Source organism: Scylla paramamosain, chromosome 23 (genome assembly GCF_035594125.1).
Source record: "Scylla paramamosain isolate STU-SP2022 chromosome 23, ASM3559412v1, whole genome shotgun sequence".
Taxonomy (NCBI): Eukaryota; Metazoa; Arthropoda; class Malacostraca; order Decapoda; family Portunidae; genus Scylla; species Scylla paramamosain.
In genome coordinates this window covers 2,660,486-2,675,485 of record NC_087173.1, presented here as the reverse complement: position 1 = coordinate 2,675,485, position 15,000 = coordinate 2,660,486, and the positions used below count along the sequence as shown (strand labels likewise).

General features: G+C 42.7%; 1 long non-coding RNA gene and 1 other non-coding gene across 2 annotated transcripts in view; both read left to right on the top strand.

The window, feature by feature from the left end:
• LOC135112017 (uncharacterized) overlaps positions 1 to 15,000 on the top strand; it is a 181,504-nt gene that overhangs the window by 156,199 nt on the left and 10,305 nt on the right. The window lies entirely within an intron of this gene.
• Trnaq-cug (transfer RNA glutamine (anticodon CUG)) lies at positions 13,261 to 13,332 on the top strand. Its single transcript has one exon. It is a non-coding gene; the product is annotated as a tRNA-Gln (tRNA).

The window sequence follows — 15,000 nt, the reverse complement described above, 5'->3', positions numbered from 1 at the left end:
GCTCGCCCGTTTAGGTTAGTTAGGTAAAGTTAGGTCAGGTCAGTTAGGTTAGGTTAAAGTTAGGTTAAGTGAGGTTAGGTAAGGTCAGGTTAAGTCAGGTTAGGCTAGATTAGGTTAGGTTAGATTAAGTCAGGTTAGATTATGTTAGGTCAGGTCAGGTCAGGTCAGGTTCTCTCCTTTCCCCCTCCAGTGGTGCCGCGTCCTCGCCAGGAGCGCCGCGTCACAGCCACCCCTCAGACGTCGTGGTAACCTCATCCTGCCCGCGGCCAACTTCCTGCATGAAATTCACCACAACGAGAGCAATTAACCTTTCCCATTCTCTCTCTCTCTCTCTCTCTCTCTCTCTCTCTCTCTCTCTCTCTCTCTCTCTCTCTCTCTCTCTCTCTCTCTCTCTCTCTCTCTCTCTCTCTCTCTTCTGTTTATTTTCTTTATTCATTCTTTCACCTTATTCTCCTTTACTTTGTCGCCTCCTCCTCCTCCTCCTCCTCCTCCTCCTCCTCCTCCTCCTCCTCCTCCTCTTTCATTTATCTCCCTTTTTCCTTATCCATACAGTTTATTACTTCCAATCTCACTCCCTCGTTTCCTTTTTTCCTTCCTTTTTCCTTCTCTTCCGTGTCCCTCTTCCCTCCTTTCCTCTCTCCTGTCCTCTTTCGTATCCTTTTTATCTATCCCTCTCCATTTCTTTCCTCTCTCCTTCTCTTCCCTTCCTTTTTTCTTATAAGCATTTCTCTCCTCTCCCTTCTTCCTCTCCCTTCCTTTTTCTTATCCCTACTGTCTCCCTCTCCCTCTCTCCCTCCCTCCTCCGTCTCCCTATGGATAACTTCAGGATCCTAGACAATTTAGGATCAAGTTACTTTACTGACACCAGCCGAGGGAGGGGGGGAGGGGGTAGAGGGAGAGAAAGAGAAAGGAAGGGAGCCGGTAGAGGATGGTGACGTCATTATTGTCCTGTGTTGCGAAGGAAAATAAAAGGAGAGGAAATAGGAGAGGACTGTCTATGGTTTCAAGAGGAGGGAAATTTTATGTCGTCTTCAATTTTTTTTTATGTATATAGAAGCCAGAGGGAAAATAGTGAAGAAAAGGCGGACTAGAGACGTGAACTGATATATTAAGTAAACATTTATTTTTTTATTTTTTTTTCCTTATCGGGAATCAAAATAAAAACATTTCTAAGTGGGTTGTAAAATGAAGGGGCTGTTTACGAAAAATGTTTGCTAAAACTAAAGGGAAAAAAGTGAAGAAAAGAAGAGGCAGAGACGTAGACCATTATATTAAGAAAAGAAAGAGTAATATGGACTTTAAAATCAACATAAGAGCAAATATAAGTAGGTGTTAAAAAGAAGGAGTTGTTTACAAAAATTATTAAAAGATAAAGGTGGAGGAGAAAGGTGAAGAAAAGACTAGGAAATTGAGACATGGACAAGATAAGTGAATAAACAATATCTTCATCTGAAATTGATATGAAAATAACTATAAGCGGGTTGTTAAATGAACGAGTTGTTTACAAAAGTTATTAGGAATTAGAGATAAAGCAGTAAAGACTTAATAGACTAATCATTTGCGAAACAAAGAAGAGGAAAGGAGGCGGAAGGTAAAGGGAAGCAAACACACTAGAAAAATTGAAGCCACTGATCCATAACACAATAGAGGAAAGAAGAAGAAGAAGAAGAAGGGGAAAAAAAACATCAAAGACTGCAGGCACTGATCCATATCTCGCAACAATCATACAGCCAAGAGGAAAAAAATGAAAAAAAGTCGTAGAAAAATTCAAGTTCCTGATTTTTGACACGAGAAAATTGCATGAAAAGAAGAAAGAAGGAAAGCTATAAAGGAAAAGGAAAGGAAAATCAGTTACTGACCGATACACACAAGAATTAAAGAAGAGAACGAAGAAGGAGAACTGAAAGTAGAAAACGAAAAAGGAAAACTGAAAGAAAACGAAAAAGGAAAACAAAGAAGAGAACGAAGAAGGAAAACTGAAAGAAGAAAACGAAAAAGGAAAACTGAAAGAAAACGAAAAAGGAAAACAAAGAAGAGAACGAAGAAGGAAAACTGAAAGAAAACGAAGAAGGAAAACTGAAAGAAGAAAACGAAGAAGGAAAACTGAAAGAGGAAAACAAAGAAATGCTGAAATTACCGATCCAAAATATAAGACACTCCCAAAGAAAAGACGAAAGAAAAAAGAAAAAGAAAGAAAATAAACTTACTGCCAAATAACATTAGCCACTCCAACAGAAAAGATCAGAGAAAGATAAAAACTAAGAAAAATGAGATTCCAGTCCAAAACAGAAAATTATCATAAAGAATAGACGAAATAGGAAGAATATAAGAAGAAAGCACACCAAGCACAGAACAAAACATAGAGGACAGATGAAACAATTGAAATAAAAAGAAAACACACCAAAACACCAGTCACAGAGAAAAAATTAAAGAAAGAAAAGAAAAAAACATTCAAAACACAAAAAAAATTATAGAAAATAGACAGAATAAAAAAAATAAATAATCAAGTAAAATAAACAAAAGAATTATACAAACATAAGAATAAAAGCAAAAAAAAAAAAAAATCAGTCAATAGACAAAAGAATGGAGAAAAAAAAATAAAAGAAATAAAAGATAAAAACCAATAAGAAGAAAGTGCTTGAACCAAAATGCAGGAACTGTGCCTTATCATGCTCTCTATCGCGTCCCCATCCCCCCACCCCCTCCCACTCCCAACCCGCTCCCACACCACCCCCTCCCACCACACCAGCCGGGATGTTTTCACCAAAGGGGGCATGGGATCGAACCCTTTTCACATTGATCGGCACAAGCACACACCGCCACGCCATCCAATCTCGTCTATACCGCCAGAATCACGTGTTCGGCTCTGGAAGGGAGACGGACAGAGGAGGACAAAATGCAGCGTGACGGGTGATGGGGAAATGACGGAAGGAGGGACAGAAACAGTAGGAGGAAGAGACAAAGGACAGAAAAAGGAGAGATAGATAAACAACAAACAGACAGACGAGGTAACAGGTGATGGGGAAGTGACGAGAGGAAGGATAGAAAGAGCAGGAATAAGAGAAAGGACAGAAAAACACAGATAAACAGCAAACAGACATACGAGAATAAATGTAGAGTGACAAATGATGAAAAAATAATTGAAGGAGGATAGACAGAGCAGCAATAAGGCACAGAAAGAACAGAAATAAGGGAGACAGATAGACAGGAGAGATAGACTAGTGTATGTACGAAGAGACAGACTGGGACAAATTCCAAGGTGACAGATGAAGGGAAATTGACGGAAGGAAGGACAGACAGAGCGTAGGAGTAAGAAACAAAGGAGAAACACAAAAAAAGAGACAGATGAACAGGGATTGTGACACGATGGTAAAGTGACGAAAGGACAGATAGACAGAGCGAAGGAGTAAAATAGAACAAGGCGAACAATAGACCCAGTATAGACACGTGTTCGAGTTGAGACAGACAAAATGCAGTTAGAAAAATAAGTATAAAAATTGTAAGAAAAAAAAATATAAAAAGAAAACCACTCTCAAAAGAAACTGGATAAAGAAAGACGAAGAAAAGAAGGAAAAAAAGATAAGTAAAGACTGCCACACATCTCAGACAGACAGACAGACAGCCAGACGTGTACAGTACGTAGAAGGAATAAAACGTTGGGAGAAAAGGTTTGGTACAAATATGGAACTTTGAATAAAGGAAGACAGACAGCCAGACAGACAGCCAGACAGACAAGGCAAGGCGGAACCACTGATAAATGCAAGCACAAACATTTAATGAGAGAGAGAGAGAGAGAGAGAGAGAAGTTAACTCGTGCACAAATAAGAAAACGTAACAAATTAGTGAAAAGTAGATCATGAAAAAAAAAAAAAAAAAAATTCAGAGAGAGAGAGAGAGAGAGAGAGAGAGAGAGAGAGAGAGAGAGAGAGAGAGAGAGAGAGAGAGAGAGAGAGAGAGAGAAGTTAACTCGTGCACAAATAAGAAAACGTAACAAATTAGTGAAAAGTAGATCATGAAAAAATAAAAAAAAAATTCAGAGAGAGAGAGAGAGAGAGAGAGAGAGAGAGAGAGAGAGAGAGAGAGAGAGAGAGAGAGAGAGAGAGAGAGAGAGAGATGTAAGAGCAGAGATATCAAACAGAGGTAGATACATAAAACGACCCTACACACACACACACACACACACACACACACACACACACACACACACACAAATACTGATAGCAGGAGAGTAAACAGGAACAGCGGACACAAACAGGGCCAGAAAGTTCGTGCGTACGTCTGGGGGTTCAAGTTATTGCCGTGTTGTATGCAGCGACTCAACATATAACAGCAGATGGAGCGACTGGACCCAGACAATATTACAGAGTGGCACAGGAGAGGCGAGCTGGTTGTCTGCCTGGCTGCCTGGTTGCTTGGTTGCTTGGTTGGGTTAGGTTAAGTTAGGTTAGGATAGATTAGGTTTGTTAGGTTGCTTTGTTGCCTTACGTTAAGTTGTCTGATAGTTGGTTTGGTTAGATTAGGTTGGTTGTTTAGTTGGATTAGGTTAAGTTTGGTTAGGATAGATTAGGTTAGGTTGTTTGTCTTCCTGTTTGGTTGGTTACTTCTTTGGTTGTTTGATTATATAGTTGGTTTGGTTAAGTTAGGTTAGATTGTCTGGTTGGTTGCTTTGCTGCTTGCTCGTTTGGTTATCTGGGTTCCAGCGAGCCTGCAGTACCACCGCCAGAACGCCGACAAAGGGGAAGGCAGAATTTGTGAAACTGCACCCAAAATAATTGAAGACCTGAAGATATTTGCGAGACAGAAGGGAAAAACTGGAGAGAGAAAAAAAAATAACAGTGGTGCGGTAGAGAACAACAGCAGTAACGATGGGACGCAATTGTTTGTGAAAGAGCTGAGAGACAGAGACGATAAGAGAGAGAGAGAGTCGCGTCAGTAAACAAATGTGTATCGCGTGCTAGAGAGAGAGAGAGAGAGAGAGAGAGAGAGAGAGAGAGAGACGTGCACCAACCTAACCTGGATTGCGGGAGGAGAAAAGAAAAAACAACAAAGGAACAAGACGCACAAATCAACAGGAATACTTAACCGCGGTGAGCTGGATGCAAATGACCCAAACGCTACTCAGAAAACGTACAGCGGGGCGGAAAGGCAAGGACCGCAGCAATAAGACGCTTGAGTAATTTGTGCCAGGATGGAAAATAACTCCTTGGGACGGCCAGTCGAGGAGACCAAGCTGCGAGGCACCACCAGAATTACGGGGAATTTTGAAACACAACTGGCTGCACCTTTACTGTATTCAAAAAGGCTCTAGTTGGAATTTAAGGGAGTTTTTACTGTTCTAGTGACAGATGAACAAGGTTTCTACATTATTACCAGGAGAAACACTCTTGAGAACTTGGCTTACTCATCTCTGTGGTCTTGGAAAATAGTTAAGTTAAGAGATAAAGTTTCAGGATACGGAACCTGGACCTGTCTCTTGAAAGTAAATAATTTTCAAAGCTCATTGTGTAGTTTCAGTGATTGTTTTTCCATTAGAATCATGAATGCGACCTTGGAAACCTCTTTGTAATCCTCAGTAACGTCCACAAGAGTCAAAAGTTACAAGAAAAAGGTGAAATGTTTGCGAGTACGGCTCTCGACGATCTTATATCTTGCAGTGCCTCGCGTCTTCTCGTCAGTGCCCTCCAGGACGCCGACACGGGAGGAGCTTCACGCCTCTTATTGACATTACCGCTTCCTCTTCCTCGTCCCGGCCCTCCCTTCCACGTCGGGTCCTTCCTTACCCCATCGTTCATCATTTCTCCTCTCCTTCTCCTGGTGCTCCTCTTCCTGTGGCTCTTCCTCCTCCTCCTCGCTCTCTGGACTCTGCCATGGCGATACACAGAATATTTATAGTTACTGCCGCGTAGAGTTGCCTTCCATCGAACCACCACCGCCTCCGCCGCCGCCACCGCCACGGCTGCCACCATCCATTAATCAGGACGACACCACACACACACACACACACACACACACACACACACACACACACACACACACACACACACACACACACACACACACACACACATTCCAAACGTGCATCAACCATCCACACACACATACACACAGTCACACACTAAAGTCATTAATTCACTACACAGATCTCGCACTGAGCTTAAACACACACACACACACACACACACACACACACACACACACACACACACACACACACACACACACACACACACACACACTATTACTCTCGCTGAATAACTCCAAACTCCCCCTGGTTCTCTCTCTCTCTCTCTCTCTCTCTCTCTCTCTCTCTCTCTCTCTCTCTCTCTCTCTCTCTCTCTCTCTCTCTCTCTCTCTCTCTCTCTCTCTCTCTCTCTCGCACCAAAAGACACGACCACACTGTCCCAGCCACAAAACTCGTGTAGGACAACTCTGCGAGCAACAAAAACAGACTCCAGGTTTTGTGTTCTCCTGTGACTCTGCTCTCGTCTCGCTCTTACCTTGGAGAAGAGACACTGAAAAAAAAACTGGGAAAAATGTAACATATCCTCAGGACCTCTGCTCTCCTCTAAAGATGTGTTTTTTGAGTCTTTTTTTAGTGAGACTTGATGCTCTTTGTTTATTAAAGATTTTTTTAATATGCTCTTTTTTTCTGAATTTTTTTTTTTGTGTGGTTTTAAATTGACTTGTTGCTCTGTATTTACGAAAGATGTGTGTGTTTTTTTTTTTTTTTTATTAAGGGATTCTTGCTGTTTGTGATTGTTAAAGAAGAGTTTTTTTATTTTTAAGTAACTTGCTATTTTTTTTATTTAGTGAAGATCTCATTTTTCATTTTTTTTTTTTAAAGAGGTTACTACTTAAAGTTTACTAAAGACGTTTTTTTTCATAGTGCCATAAAGGATTCTTGCTGATCTTTATCTATTAAAGAGTCGAGTTTTTAGTTTTTAAAGTGACTGTACCGGCTCAGTTTCCTAAAGACTTGTTATAAGGAATCACATAACTTCCTTTCAGTTCCTTATCAGATCCTCCACTTATGCAATCCAGTCCTCCTCTCCAGACCCGATCTCTTCCCGACACACTTAGAAATACTTAAGAGTCATGTGAGGATTAACCGAGCACTGACGAGGCATTGGAGTAATAAAGGGTCATTCTGCAAGGACCACCAGCATCCTTGAGCGTCCCAAGAAGCAGCCAAGGACTCCCAGATGTGTTGAAAGGCCCTGTGTGGGGAAGCGGTATCCTGAGCAAAGCAATACAGTTACCGAGGAGCGAGGATCATCCAGCTAAGCGGAATCCTGTTGCACGTAGGATACTTAAGGACTTCTAGATGAAAAGTTTAAAAGTAGGAATCTTAGTTTTTTTCTCTCTCTCTTTCTGTTTCTCTCTTTCTTTCGTTGCATCAAAGAAGCGATGGAGTGAAAGGTGTTTGAGGAAGAGTTACGAAAGAAGGAAGGAAGGAAAGGAAAAGGAAAAGAAAAGGAAATTCATGCATACGAGTGAAGCGAAGGAGAAGGGGGAAAATATACGTACGTGAAGGGTTGGAAAAAAGGCTCAGGGAAAGAATGCAACGAGAGGAAAGGAAGGAATGTGACGGGGGAAAATTAGCAAGGAAAAAGGCGAAAAGGAAAGATGGAGGAATTGAAATGGAGAGATAAAGGAGAGGCTTGATAAACGAGATAGACAGGGCAGGAGGGAGAGTCATAACCACTCTCTCTCTCTCTCTCTCTCTCTCTCTCTCTCTCTCTCTCTCTCTCTCTCTCTCTCTCTCTCTCTCTCTCTCTCTCATGTCCATTCTACCCTTTCTTATCACATCATCATAAACTGCTGCCACACATTTTTTCTCTCTCTCTCTCTCTCTCTCTCTCTCTCTCTCTCTCTCTCTCTCTCTCTCTCTCTCTCTCTCCAAACAGTGGAAACTTTTTCAAGAGTGCAAACTTCGAGGCTCTTTTGTTTATATACATACGGAGGAGTATTTTCTGCCTCTTCTCCCTCCTCCTGTTCCATGAGAGGAGGAGGAGGAGGGAGGGAGGGAGGGAGGAAGAGAAGGTAAGGAGACATTTTACATCTTTTCTTCCTTTTTCCCCTTCATTTATCTCCCTTTTTTTCAGTTTTCTTTGCTCTCTCTCTCTCTCTCTCTCTCTCTCTCTCTCTCTCTCTCTCTCTCTCTCTCTCTCTCTCTCTCTCTCTCTCTTATTTGTCTTAACTTCTTTCCTCTCTTTTCTAGTTTTCTTCAACTTCTCATCTTCTTGTCATCTTTTCTTCGTTTCCTTTCATAATCTCTTACTTTATTCATATTTTTTCGTCTTTTCTTTCTCCTTTTTTCTCGTTTTTCTTTATTTCATCCTCTTTTCTTTTTTTGGAATCCTTTTAATTTTTCTGAATTTTTCATCGATTTTTTCGTCGCTTATTACTTTTTGCTTCTTTATTTTCACCAATTTCATTCCCTCCTCCTTTTCTGTAATATTTTCCGCCTATTTTATATTTTTTTTCATTGTCTTCTTTCAGGTTTTATTATTTTCCTTTTTTCTCCTCTTCCTTTATTTCCTCCTCCTCCTCGTATTTCTTTCTCTTTAGCTACGTACTCATATCTCTCAGTCTCCATCTCTATTTGTCTTCTTCTGTATTTGTCTTCCCGTGTTTATTCAGCTTGTCGCTATTATTACGGTTCCTCCTTCTTCTCCCCTGCCTCTTCTTTACTTCTCCGTTTTATTTCTTCCTTAAATGTTATAATATCTCTTCCCCTTCCATCCCTTTTACGTGAAATATACTTCTCCTTCCCTTCTCCTTTTCTCTCTCTCTCTCTTTCTTCCTATCCCTTACCTCCTCGTGCACGTACAGAAGGCGGAAAGCGAATAAGTAGATACAAGAATGAAAGGAGAAACGAGTAAAGGCAATAACTAAGAAATAGAGAGAAGGAGGGAGGAGAGAGGAAGTGAGAGGGGAGAGGAGGGGTGTGAGAGGGAAAGACGCCGAGCTAAGAGTAGGGATGAGTGAAGGGAGGAGAGGGGAGAGGGAAGATGAGAAGAGAGGATGGGAGGGGAGGGGGTAGTGGGTATGGGTATATGGGAGGGCTAAGGATTAAGGGCGGAAGGTAAGGGGCAAAGAGAGAGCCCTATGTATGTAGAGAGGGAGGAGGGAGAGGAGAGGCCCTGTGAAGAGAGACAGAGAGAGGGCAAAGTGGTAGCCATTAGGGAGGGTACAGGGAAGATCTTTAGAAAGGAAGCTCAAGGTGAGAATCTAAGGGAAAGGCTCACGGTACGAAGATAAGAGAGAGAGTTCTATGCTTAGCCCTCAAAATCCAAGTGGCCTTTTGAAACACATCAGATCAATCTATTCCAACTTGAAATTGTGGGAAACTAGATCATTTAAGACCGGGAGTTTTACAAGACACAACACGCAGCTCATTGATTTTAAAAACGTACCTGTGAAATTTAGTAAAAGCACTTAACCTCAGCCTAAATAAGAGTATAAGCCTAAATAGGAGTATAAGACAGATAAGGCAGAGAAGGGGAGATAGAAAATGAGGAAAGATTTAGGTAAGAGTCAGAGCAAAAGAAAATGAGGAAAGATTTAGGTAAGAGTCAGAGCAAACACTAAGGGAAGATCTTAAGACATAAAGGTAAGAGGTACAAGTTTAAGGAAGGCAGGGAAGGGTGACAGATAGAAAAGGGAGGTAATAATTAAAGAAACTTAGAAAATAAAGTTCAAAAGCAAACATTAAGGGAATATTTTGAGCTAAGATGCAAAAATAAGGAAGAATACTTGGGTAGTTTAAGGGAAGCTGAGTATTGAGAGATAGAAAGGTAGAGATATAATTAGAGAACTTCAAGGAAACGTTCAAAGGCAAACATGAAGGGAAGGTTTTAAGTTACGATACAAAAAAGGGAAAAAGGAAAGTACTCTTGTAGTTTGAGGGAAGCGAAGAAGTGGAAAATAAAAAGGGGAAGACAGAAGTAAAGAAAATAAAGGAAAGTTTTCTAAGATTAGGAGAACAACTTAATGTACTAATTCTAAGCTAAATTAATGTAGGCATGAATAACAGATAGAAAAACGAAAATAAAAAAAGGAAAACTCATAACATAAACAAAGGGAAGATTCTTAAGTTCAGGTACAAAGATAAGGAAAAATTCATATACAATTTAAGGGAGGCAGACAGAAGAAGGAGATAGGACTAGGGATACGAGAATGAGGGAAGCTTAGGGTAAGGATCTTTGGGAAGCTTCAGAGATCCTAAGTCAGGATACGCAGGTAAGGCAAGACGTTTAAGGTAATTAAGGGAAGGAGAGGGATGAGGGAAGGTGATTAGGGAAGAGGAGGATGGTAGGGAGAAGCTGAGGGTAGGGAACTAAGACAAACAGTAGAAGATGTATGGTAGGAGATAATGGTGCAAATAGTGAAAAAAAAGAACAAAGGGAAGTTTTACGGACATGACATAAGGCAAGCAATAGGATAAGATAAAGACAGAAATATAGGAGAAATAAGTTTATGGGCGCAATCTAAGACAAGAAATATGGGAAGATGTAAGGTAAGAATACAAATAGAGTAGAAATAGGGAAATTTAGGAACATCATCTAAGATAAGCAATAGAGGAAGATGTAAAGTCACTGTACAAGACTACTGGAAGAGTCTTTAATTGATAACGTTAAGAAGAAAGCAGAGATAAAACGAGAATCTTAGGAAAAAAGTATTGGAGTCTCAAGGAGGCAAGGAAAACGTCAGCGTAGGGACGAGGAGGGGAGACCTTAGGCTAGGGCATGGGAGGGTGGGTTCAAAAATAGCCCTTATTGCTGGCGTGCGGGTGCCCACTTGCTCCCTCGCGCTGCTCGCCAAATAAACACTCATGTCATTTACTGTTTTTCCCGCCGCGGCTAAGGCAACGGATCCCGCGCGTCGCCCACCGATTATTTTCTTATTCCTTCACCATCAAAGTGTTTTTATCGCATACGCTGAGTTGAGGAGGAGAAGGAGGAGGAGGAGGAGGTGGTGTAGGAGGGAGGGTACAGAGATGAAGTAATGAGCGGTAGAAGACAAAGTCGCAACGCGCGTATACACACACACACACACACACACACACACACACACACACACACACACACAGCCAGCCAGCAAACCCAAGCCGCCTCTCAACTTTATCACGAAAAATCCTGCTGTACGAAACAATTAACGTGAAAGAGCCGAAGAGAAAATCAGAAAATCCCCGCCATTGGACGCCGCGCACCGCTCATTAATACTTCGGAAAAGATTATATGAACTTCAGAATTACACGCGACGCCCCCAATCACGCACACTTCCGGCAAGCGATCGGATTAGGGGACGAAAAATTGTTTGCTTTCCCTGATTCCCAAACTCCCGCCACTCGTGCACACCGCTCGCTGGGAGAGGTAACGGTGTGCAGCTTAGAGGGGGTCGCCGCGCCCTTCCATCCTGCCCCTCCCCATTCAGGTTGTGGCACAATCAGCTGTTGAGGGAATCGATGGTGTCCTCATTGGCTATGCGAGGCCGTCCATCATGCAACACCTGCCGCTGCACAAAGTACCGCCGCGCTGCAAGTTTTCACGTTCCTCCTCCTTCAGGTAGTGGGCGCCGCTCGTGAGGGCGTCACGTACTTACCTGACTCGACGAACTGGTGTCCATGTCCGTGGCACAGGCTGTAGATGAATAATATAAGCACTTTCCAATTGATCATAATGGTTGTCATGTTTACACACGAGCATTACACTCTCACATCACCATGATCGAGCACCACGCTTCCTCACAGGCCGACCACACGGTGAATACTACCGGCGTGAGTGCCGCGTCGTCTGGGCCTGCCGGAGGAGGCACTGCCCAACGTGTCGTACCGCGCCGCCCGCCACGCCGGAGCGGATTCCTCAGAGATCATGGCCCTTACCCTCGCCCCTCCTGCCCTCTCTGGTGCCGCCCCTCCGAGCACATGCTTTACGAGGCTACCGTGCTCCTGCCATGGAAGGGAAGAGCGAGGGAAGCGGTGCGGTTGTCAGACTTAAGGATTTGTATGGACGTGGGTATCGTGAGCCAGGCAGCGGGGCGCGTGTCACTGGGCCGCAGGGTCACATGTGTTCACTCCTCCGGCAATTGCCCTATAGACACCCGACCCCCCGCACCTCCCATCAAAGCCACTTCCATAGGCACTTCCTCTCTTTCCCCTTCCGCTCCCTCGCCTGAGTGTGACAGGTGAGCGTCCCGGCCCAGCTCCGCTCACCTGGCCAAGGCATGCTAAGTAATTTGCAGGTGACACGTTATTTGAAATTAATACAGGTAGAAAATGGGGTTTTACTTGTGAATGTGAGTGTGTAGGTATCTCTCTCTCTCTCTCTCTCTCTCTCTCTCTCTCTCTCTCTCTCTCTCTCTCTCTCTCTCTCTCTCTCTCTCGCTTGTTGCACTCTTTATACAGGTGTGCACATCTACCTGTTCTCAGTACCTTCCTTCCCTCCCTCCCTCGTCATAATATGCTTAATTTTTATTCCTCAACACTTGAATAACAAATTAAGAAAATGTATAATTCATGGCGGGAGCAAAGAGAGGAGAGATTAATGAGAAATATTCAGATGAGAAGGAAAAACACAAATTGAACACAGAATAAATAAAAGGAAAATGTGTATTGTGCTGGGGAGAAAAATGGAGGTGAAGAGAGAGAGGTACTGTGGGAGAGGAGAGAAAAGAGAAGAGAAATGGAGAGGTTAGTAATAATAGGTGGGAAATAAAGTAGGTTTCTTACGTTAGTAGAGTGTATGTTTGTGGAGTTTTGTGTTGATTTTGAAGAAGGTTCTAAAAATGAAGTGATGGTGAATAGGTAAGGTGTAACCAAGAGGGTGTGAAGTTGGTTTTTAAAAAGTGTTGTTTATCTGTTTTATTTTTTTCATCTGTTTATTTATTTATTTATTTTTTGTTTTTATTTATTTTTTTTTTTTTGTGTGTGTGTGTGAAGTGTATTAAGTGATGGAAATTAGAGCATCGGTAATGGAAGCTTTTTGATACACACACACACACACACACACACACACACACACACACACACACACACACACACACACACACACACACACACTGACAGACACAGAGTAGTAGTAGTAGTAGTAGTAGTAGTAGTAGTAGTAGCAATTTATTGACCACAGATTTACGCTACAGTTAACACACACACACACACACACACACACACACACACACACAACACCTATAAATAAGAGAAGACCCAGTGCTTAACCTACATTCCCCTTATAGTCCCGCAGCGCAGCATCTCTCAGCGGTCCCATGGTGTAATGGTTAGCACTTTGGACTCTGAATCCAACAATCCGAGTTCGAGTCTCGGTGGGACCTAAGAGGAAAGTACTTTTGGAGTCTTTCCAGCGTCCCTTCCCGTCCACCGCCTCTCCCTCGCTCGTCCCAGTATTTGCATTTTAACATTTTGGGCGACTCTGTAAAGTTAAAAAAGAGCGAGGAAAAAAAAACTGTATATGCTTTTAGTGTCATTAGCTGGAAGTTTTCTTGACTGAAGTTAATTTGTTTAACATGTGGTGCGTTCCTGGTGGCTGTGTTGTGTGTTCTGTTTATTTCTTCCTTTTTTGTTTTTTATCTTTACACTAATGACTTTGCAAATAGGTTTAGAACGAAGCTTAATTTTCCTTGCGGCAAACTTTTTTTTTAACTCGAGTAAGAGAAGAAAGGCGGGTCATCTCGGGGATAATAATGATAAGTACGTGCTTTTCCTTAACTATTTTAAGCATCTTTAAGGAACAAAATAGAAAAAAACTGAACGAACACGAGGATAACTGAAAAACAGGTACACACACACACACACACACACACACACACATACACACACATAAACACTCCAACACGACCCTTTCACAAATTTCATCTCACTTTTGGGGGGAAAGGAAGAAAACTGGCGGAGTGAGTGAGGTAAGTGTAGTGACGAGTAACTGTTAAAATTTACATACGACTGCATTACTATTCCATACAGTCTCTTGGTCGTCGTTACCCAGGTCGTAAAGTTCATCATCACCACATTTTGACCCATCCCACCCGCCCGCAACATGACGCACCCCTCCCCTCGCCCCCTAACCCCCGACACGTGAGCCGAGTAGAGGACACGCCCACCTCCCCTCCCCTGACCCGCCCGTGCTGCCTTGTGTCACTTGTTACGACCTGACCACGCACATCACGCCTTAACTCTCTCTCTCTCTCTCTCTCTCTCTCTCTCTCTCTCTCTCTCTCTCTCTCTCTCTCTCTCTCTCTCTCTCTCTCTCTTTCGTAACCCACTTTTCTCCTTCCTACATGTCGTCTTTTCCACTTCTATTCTCGTTTATACCTGCACGATTTATTTCCTTCCTTTCATATTCCCTTCCCTTCCTCACGGCTTTCTTTCGCTTCCCTTCACACACACACACACACACACACACACACACACACACACACACACACACACACACACACACACACACACACACACACACACACACACACACACACACACACACACACACACACACACACTCTCGTACCTGTACCTTCTTCCTTACAAATAATTTTCTCATCCATCTCTCTGTCTCTTATCATCATCTCCTTTTACCCCTCATGCTGTTACCTCCACTCACCTACGAGTACTCCCTTCATCCTTCCATCTTCCATTTCACGTCCTTCTTCCTCTCTTGCCGTTGGGTTTCTTTCTCTCACCTTCCCTCATCATCAAAGAAAATTCCTCCCTCGCCTGTCTGTCGCGTCTCGGCCCCTCGCTTGCAATCTACTTTGTAAAATTGCGTCATAACACTCCCATCAGCGCTCCGGTCTAAGTGAACTGCACCCCTCCATATATGAGCTTTTTGATTACGGGAATATGTGTAGGGGTGACACGAGCCTTCGCAACCCTATATAGTGACCTCTGATGTCCCTGCACCCTATTTTAAACTCCGTGCCTTTATTTCATCTATTCTCTCACTCATTCTCTTCACAAAATCGTATGGTAACCTTGCAGTATTGGGAAAC